A 9,056-nucleotide genomic window follows, 5' to 3' on the forward strand; every position below is an offset into this window, starting at 1 on the left:
CTAACATAAATCATGACTTACCTTTGATATTTAAGAAGTTTTTGTAGATTTCAGTTATATTTGGAACAGAAAATAAGCACTTATTATCACAACAAAGATAATTACACACGATTTCGATTCGCGGGGAAAATTTGTTCTCCCTTTTCAGGCAAGACGTCCAGCCGACCCCGGACGCTAGATGAACACTGGCAGGCGATGAAAATGTGGAGGAATACTGCTCCTAATTAGAATTTTCCAGGAGAGCGCATGTGTGTACGAATGTCATGCAAGTTTTAACCATAAATCTCACACACTAAGGTTCATTTTTAATTCTTACTATATTCACATAAAGCGTTTTCGCTCCATAAATGTTACGCAGCATATTCCGTAGTTCGGAAAATTCGAAACACCTATGGTAATTATTAATGGGGTTTTTAATCAACTATTTATAGTCCAAAGAGGCCTTTTCAACTTGAGACTGAGGTGAGGGATTGACGTGCCCTTTTCGAATTTCGAATTGATGAAAAGTTTATAGATGTCAGTTTTGAAGAGCTTTTCATGAATTTCAAATAATAAAATATTATTTTCGGATAGTTCTAAATAAATCTATTTTACTCGCCTACTTCAGGGCCAGGATGATTAGGGATTGTAATATTAGAATCATTAACAATTATTATCAAATGATAATAAAAAATATTGGACTGACGACAGGGTTGTAACACTTTTCAAAAAATTTGTCAAAAGAAAGTGAAACTCAAATAACAAATAACCAAATACAGTTAAATACACATCTGCGAGCAATTTCAAAATATTCTGGAAAAACTTTTCTTAAGGGTCAAGTCCCCATTAGGACGCCATGACAACCGTCAATATCTATACCTAAGTATTAATTGTAAATAAGAGTCCCTGAAAAGGAGCTATCTTATATTTTAACTAGCCGACGCTGTGCGGTTTCACCCGCGAAGTTTCGTTCAGGTAGGAATACAGGGACAATATGTAGCCTATAGCCTTTCTCGATAAATGGGCTATCTAACACTGAAAACTTTTCAAATCGGACCAGTAGTTAATGAGATTAGCGCGTTCAAACCAACAAACTTTATACTATTACTATAGATGTTATTTATTTTCAGCTCATGTGTGTCTCTTAATCTCATTTGTATTATTTTTATTTATATGACCGTTACCAAGTTCGCAGGTGTTATAATTTTTTTGTCCAGCCTCTAAAACCGTGGAAAGTAATGCTGCTTTAACGCGCTTTGGCGTTCTTACGATCACTATCAGAAAATGACGAGCGACTAAAGGTAGGCTTCCACAGATCCGTATCGTACGTATCGGACGCATCGCATCAAACGGATTTAAGTATTCTTTCTGTGGAAAATCATACAAGTGCGTCCACTGATCCGCATCGTTCGGTCGAATCGAACGGACTTTAACTACCGAAAAATTAAAAATACCGTTGATGCGATGCGTCCAATACATACGGTGCGGATCTGTGGATACAACCACAACGTATCGATTAATTCTTCTTCTGTTAATGTCGTCTCCTATCGGAGTTCAGCAATCATAAAAGCTATAAAACTTGAAAACTACCGAAAGTATGTTCATGCAACTTTCGCCAATATATAGAATGATTAAACGAGGACTATTGTTTGTCAAGATTTTGTGTAAAGGGTTTAAAATATGACGGTAATTATTTTTCAGCGAGCAAGCGAGTCGCAGAGATTCGCTGGATGCAGGTGGCTCAGTATCGTGATGTTTGGAAGTCCCTACAAAAGGCCTATGTCCTGCAGTGGACGTTTATCGGCTGATATGATGAATTATTTTTGAAGTGTCGGAAAAATAAACCTAGTGGGAGGTTTGAATCGAACGAAACTTTTAACGATGAAACAACCATTTGCGCTTTACTTGTGGGATATTTCCACAAAAAGACTTGTATAACAACACGCATACAAAGTCACGTGTATCTGCTAGTTGTGATGTGAGATAAACCAGCTATTTTAAAATATATTGGGCACATTCACTTGATTAAAATTTTGCGATAAAGTAACAGTCTTTGCAAAGGGAAAAACATCGTGAAAGAAATTGCATTTCTTGGAAGGAAATTTTCCGATACGTTAGACGTAATAGATTAGATTGCAAAATACTCAGAGCTTCGGGCTTTTTGTGCTGCAACGTCCTGAATTGGATTCCTTGCTGAGTAAATAATAAATATGGCACAACAGCCAATAGATAGTGTAACAAACATCAAGGAATATAAAATTAGAGAGACATCACTGGAAATACAATAAATTATTAAATAAAAAGTAAAAAAATATTCGAACATGTATGTAGTCAGTGATGATTTACGGATCCGAGACCAGCAGGGCTATTCTGTAACAAAGTTTTGTATATCTCGCAAGTGCGAGTTTAGAATCACCTCTATCTCTCTCTGTCTAATACCATACTATAGAAAGAGACAGATAGAGGAGAATTCGAAATTCGCACTTGCGAGATATACAAAACATCGTTAGAGAATAGCCGTGCTGGTCGCTAACTGTGACCCTCATAAAAAGGCATAAAGTCACTCAGCGGACGATGGAACGAGCTGTGCTTAGAGTTTCTCTGTGTGATCGAATCGCAGAAGAGCCATTGTCACTGACATAGCACAACGAGTCGCGAAGCTGAAGTGGTAATTAGCAGGGCACATAGTTTGAAGAGTCGTTGGACGTTGGGGTCCCAAGGTACTGGAATGGCGACCCCGCACCGGAAAGTGCAGTGTAGGTTAACCCCCCACTAGGTGGACCGAGGACATCAAGCGGGTTGCAGGGAGCCGCTAGATGCTGGCGACTCAAGTTTGTTTTGTTTGGAAGTCCATGCAAGAGGCCTATGTCCAGCTATGGGTGATGATGATGATGATGATGATATGGCTAAATATACATGGAGTACTACCATGAATAAACCTATAACATAAGATATAACCAATAAAAACCTAGCGAACCATGGTGGTGGAGAGATTTCCTTCCAAGCCATCTTCCAAACTTTAGTGCGTCCTATAACAAGTATGCCCCCTAAAATTTAAAAAATAATATTTTTAGGTTGGTTGTTGGTTTGCTTATAAAAGTCTACATGGACACAACAGAGGGGCATTGGGGCCTCTAGAACACTTGGGCGCAAAATAATGATTTTACCTCACAGCCATTGTGCCTAATGACTTGAGTCTGCCGACACAGGTGTATTCTAATACGAATGCTCACCGTTATACCGTAGGCCTAGGCTAGGAGACCACCTCCACTATTCATGTAAAAATTATTTGAAGAAAGAAAATTCACTTGAAGAAGTTTAAAACCATATTTGCAGTACTACAACCATGCTTATTTTTGTCACCAATCACTGTTGTTATTAAGACATTGCATACTGGTGTAATGCTATCAAGCCACACATTATTCGGACGTATATAAAAAAAAATCTTCAAAGTTATTCTAGTACCAGTAGTCGACTGCATCGTCTCCTAAACGTGAGATCACATTCAATTGCATGCTTGAATTATTATTTATTTTCCTTAAATGCACGTAACTGAAATGTTGGAGGTTCCTGGTTCATGCCCTGGCATTTAAACCCCCCTAATGCCCTCCTTCCCCCCTCCACATCATTATTTAATGGCAATTTTAATGATTTAATTGAAAGATATGGCCGTACAGCGTTTGCCGGATCAACTAGTATTTTACAGTCTTAAATATGTTTTCGCGTATTGGAACCGACAGAATATTTGTATGCTTTCTGTCTCTTGGACTATTCCGTTGTATTCGTAGGTAGGTATAATTTAATATCACATGATTGATGTATAACGCGACACGTGAAACTTGAGATTTGTGCAAACACGTTTAATTGTAAGTTAGCATGCGGGTAGGGGCTTCCGGCTGAGGGCTGAGTTCTGATATAATTTGCTCAGAAACAGGGGCGTAGCTACCGCAGTATCAGCCGTATTAATGAGGGGGCTATATGAGCCTCTTACGTGTGAAAACTAGTATAATGTACGCAACGTTTTTCTTTCTAATCAAGGATTTAAAAGTGATTACAAATATAAGAAAAGTAATGTCGAATAAAGGTTATGATTCACAACACTTGTCAGGACAACTTAATTACCAAATCAAACTGTAACCAAAATAAGACCCTAGAATGGCAGAGATCGACCTTGAGTGGAGTCACGCACTTGTGAACGATGTGTGTAGGGTTAAAGGATCCTTTGACTGTATACAAACACTCCCCTTTTCCACTCCAGTCACTCTCCCCGCCTATCCCAAGTAACACATAAAGAATTACACAACAAGAGATGTGGACGGCTCAAACGCCACGAGCACACTGAAGTCAACACGAGGTCGAGCGACGTCATATCTGTCACAGACTACTATTTCCTACACTATTTATTAACAACATGTTAATTTAAAAGCTGCCAACGCGGATGTTATCGCATCCACAATCTCTTTTTCCCTGGTCAAGCATACGCCCAAAAGTTGGAAACATCCTACATGGGTTAAGTCACTATCTTATTTATTTTAAGCGAGCATTTTTGTTTCTTTTGTGAGAAATCTTTACCCTTTAATAATGCGCCCAACTTATGTTGATACAAGGTACACTATACTCAGGAATAAAGTTAATTTGACTATTTCATCAAACTAAATTCAAGGCGAAAGTTTGTGTGTAAGTGTGTTTGTTTGTTCCTTTTTTGCGTTGCGGCTACTGAAACGATTTGGCTAAAATTTGGAATGGAAATAGATTTTACTCTGGATTAGCACAAGGGCTACTTTTCATCCCGGAAAATCCATGGTTCCCGCGGGATTTGTGAAAAACTGATTTCCACGCAGACGAAGTCACGTGCGTCCGCTAGTGTCTTTATATATTTAGTACTAACAAACGCCCACGAATTTATTGGCGTGAAGGTCAGTTTTTCGCAAATCCCACTGAAGCAATGGATGTTTCCGCGTTAAAAAGCAGCCTTATGTTGCTCATATAACTTAACTAAACCTCCTCGGTCTTGCAGTGAAAGTCGGTGTAACCGTTCCGAGATCAGCCCGGATGAACATACAGACTGACGAAAATGTTCAAATTGCTTCTTTGTGTTAGTACGTGTTTGTTAGTCATCAAAAACAAGCTTACAGATCAATACAGTCTAAGCCTAAAAAAGTATAAAAAGTAACTGCGACTTTCTGGCATTGAATATATATAAATATCAGTATAACCAATAAAACATTAAACAAAGTCACTTCTTCGTAGCAATTTAAAGGTAACAGGCTCTAAATGTCACTGAGAACGAGAAAGGATCCAGCCCTGCTACTGACACCACGCCACAGTGTAGTGACATCAGTCCAAAGACTGCGGCTATTTTCGTGGGTTGCAAAGCTGTTTTTTTTTCTTTTATTTTATGGTTAACTAGCTGACGCCGCGCGGTATCATACGCGTGGTTCCTGTTCCCGTAGGAATATGGAGATAATATATAGCCTATAGCCTTCCTCGATAAATAAGCTATCTAACACTGAAAGAATTTTTCAAATCGGACCAGTACTTTCTGAGATTAGCGCGTTCAATCAAACAAACAAACAACTTCTTCAGCTTTAAAATATTAGTATAGATTGGCTTAGACACACGGTTTTCAAGGCATAGATTGGGGTCTGCAAATTACACACAGAAAAAGATAAAAAGTAGCCTATGTCACTCTCCATCCTTTCAACTATATTTATTTAAAAAATCACGTCGCTCCGTTTTGACGTGAAAGAGAGACACACACACACACTTTCATATTTATAATATTAGTATGTATAAAAGCTTGTAAAAAATAATTATGTAGAACCCTTAATTTGGCGATCAAACTATAAAGAATCTAACCTAACTAGATGACGACTGATTCAAGATTATCTGAGAATCAAGATATAGGTAAGACTATGAGAAAATCAAGATAGAAATATAATGTTGTATCATCTTAATAGCCAATGGATGTCCATTGCAGGACATAGGCCTTTTGTAGGGACTTCCAAACATCAATATCCTGAGCCATCCAGCGATCCCTCGCTTGATGACGTCAGTCCACCTGATGACCAACACTGCGCTTTCTAGCACAGACCCAGCGACCCCGCACAAGAAAGTACAGTGCATAATGTTTAGGATGACGCACTGTCGCGTTGTGCCTTGTCGGTTCGAGAACCAGGCAAGTTGCTTCGGTCGTGTCGTAAGCGACCTTTTTTCGCTATCAAGTCGTTCCGTACGCAATATGCTCGAAATGCCCCAACTAATCGGGTACTGTCGATGCTCAATTCGTTGATTGCTCAGCGCCAAGATCTAGATATTTTTGATATAAACTTCATGTATTTATTGATATTGTAAACAGCTGTGAATTTTAATTTTAATTTTATAGAAATATGCAATTTATGTGTTTGTATTGTATAGTGATTATATTGTAATTTGTTTATCTGTTATATTGTTATATTGTAAGTCTGTACTTTGTATGCGTTTTGGCTTAGCTGTAAGCATACTAAGGATATATAATAAATAAATAAATAAATACAACGAGCAAATAAATGCATCTATAATATTAGTCTTGTGAGAATACTGTTGGCCTTAGGCTGTGGCGCACAGAAAGCTTCTGTCTTTCATTTTATACAATATTATTCTAGCCATCTACGGAGCAGTTAACTGAGTACAGTGTAATTTAAATAATTTTAAATAGTTATTCAAGTCTTGGTTCTTGTTGAAATTTAAACAAGCAATCTTGGGAAATTGAAGCAAATATTTTTAAGCAGCTTTAGAACAAGTAACTTAACAATATCAAAGGTAAAGTACATTTCAACTAATAATAGGTAAGATTTGAGTTTTTGTTTGTGCGTTACGATTTAATTTGATTTAAAAACTACTTGACCTATTTTAAAAGATTTTTCACACACCGAGTAACATGGGGTATATTTTAACTCCTTATTCCAACGGTATTCGCAGGGTGTATCACATCACATTAATATTATAAAGGCGAAAGTTTGTGTGTATGTTCTGTTCGTCGTTTACTCTGCGGCTACTGAAGGGATTTGGCTTAAATTTGGAATGGAAATAAATTTTAATCAGGATTAACACATAGGTATAGGCTACCCGGAAAAATCCATAGTTCCCGCGAAATTTGTAATAAACTTTTTCACAAATATCTCCTCGTGTATCACTCAAAATAAAATAACAAAGCGTTTTTCTGCTATCTTGACTTCGTTCATAAATTTTACAAACAGATTTCATACAAAGCCAACCATCTTCTTGGTAGAATAATAATTATTCGTATACCTACCATTACAAAAAGAGCCCTTGCTTCTACAATAATTCTTTGAAATAACAAACAAATAGGAACTAGAGAATGAGTCAAATATACAAATATAAATATATAAAAAATAAATTTAAATACTAATTAATCATACCTACTATATTATATAAATATATGTATATATCTAATTATATTATAAGTTATTAAGGTAACAAAAAGCACTCAAGCTGCGCCGTACCTCGATTTAGTATCCACAGAGCAGTATCTTGCTCACAGAACATGGAAAACGCTATAATTCCATGGTCTTGCTAGTGAGGTAGAACGTTCAGACGGCGAACAGACATCTCATGTCATATGCTAAAGTAAAACATCACCTTCAAAGATGCAAACGGGAGCGTAATCAAATATTTCAACATCCAGGTCAAACAATAGTGGGGGTAGTTACTACCCCCATTTATAATAAATACCCCGAATATAACGTTTGGTACAAGCTGTACGCTTATGTGCTTTGATGAGCGAAAGCTTTAGGTTATTAAGATTTGAAAATAGTAACTTGGTGTCCAAGTTGGCTAGTCTTTATTAAGAAGTCTTGCTATATGCTAACCAACTAAAAAACAACCCCGAACCAATAGTAAAACAACTTTATTTACTTTGTGATTGCACCAGCTCGGGTTAGTATTTTCAGCATACTTATGCTCGGTTTTCTCGTCTTAATAGCAATGTGAAATTACAGCCACACCTTAAACGCGACTAGCTGACTAGTAGTCAAAATAAGTTGCTATTTTAAAAATATTAAAAATGAGCTTTTAATTAAATGCAATATTTGTAGAATACCCTCAAGAGTAACTTATCAAAAAATTATAAATATGTAGTTCAGTAAACAAAAAATTACAAACATGTAGTTCAGAGTTAACTGTCACCAGAAATTAATAAGCAAGTTCTAAGTTTAGAGGTAGTGATTCAAATGAAGTTTCCAAGATTACCACTAATACCATATTTTTCAAAAAAATTAAAACATAACGATCGCTCATAACTTGTACCACACACCAGAGGTCTATTGGGAACAAACAGGCTGCAACTCGGCGTGGGCCAATTAATATTGCATCAATTAATCACAAGTTAGAAGTGACATCGAGCCGTGTGTTAGTTTGTCTTGGCCGCCATTACCTCGCCACGTACCTGAGTACACGGTATGAGGAATGAATGATTTGGGGGCGTGTTGTACTGAAACACAAAGTGAATATTTTAACTCGATAGTTGTGATACCTTATTTAATTCCGGACGCCGTACTTGTGAAAGAAACAACCCCCCTACCCAAGTGGCACGTCGATTCTCTTCCTACGATCGCTAACGCTTCGAAAACTAGTAAAATGTGTGGGAATGACTGATCTTGATCACATGACTTGTCGATAGCAAATGTCATTCCCATACCTATTTTACAGTTTTCGAAGCGTTAGCGATCGTAGAAAGAGAATCGATGAGCCACTTGGCTAAGGGGGCTGGTTACTTTTCTTTCCCTATTGTGTAAGAGCCGTAGGTTACTTAGTGGAACCTAAGCGGCGTCATCAAATCATCCCCTGAGGGGGTAGGCAGATGAAGCTTCTCCTGTGAGACTCGGTGCTCGACATTAGGACCCTTGTGGAAAGATATTTTGGCCTGGCTTGTTGGATGGCCTTATGACCGTGAATGGGATCCACGTCTGAATGACTTCGAAAATCGGGCACTCAGTGTAAACTTTCATTCTCTTTCTGTGGTTCCGTTGTTTATGGTCCCTTTTTATGGTACCCCAAAAGGAAAAAAATTAACCCCT

General features: G+C 37.6%; 1 protein-coding gene across 1 annotated transcript in view; it reads right to left on the reverse strand.

Annotated features, from left to right (window-relative positions):
* Window positions 1-161, reverse strand: part of LOC112046553 (KH domain-containing, RNA-binding, signal transduction-associated protein 2-like) — a 245,550-nt gene extending 245,389 nt beyond the window's left edge. The window contains exon 1 of the mRNA XM_052889222.1: window positions 22-161. The gene's annotated coding sequence lies outside the window, so the exon portion shown is untranslated. The remainder of the gene's footprint in view (window positions 1-21) is intronic.
* Window positions 162-9,056: the final 8,895 nt, after the last annotated feature.

The sequence above is a fragment of the Bicyclus anynana genome, chromosome 2 (assembly GCF_947172395.1).
Source record: "Bicyclus anynana chromosome 2, ilBicAnyn1.1, whole genome shotgun sequence".
In the NCBI taxonomy this organism is placed as follows: domain Eukaryota; kingdom Metazoa; phylum Arthropoda; class Insecta; order Lepidoptera; family Nymphalidae; genus Bicyclus; species Bicyclus anynana.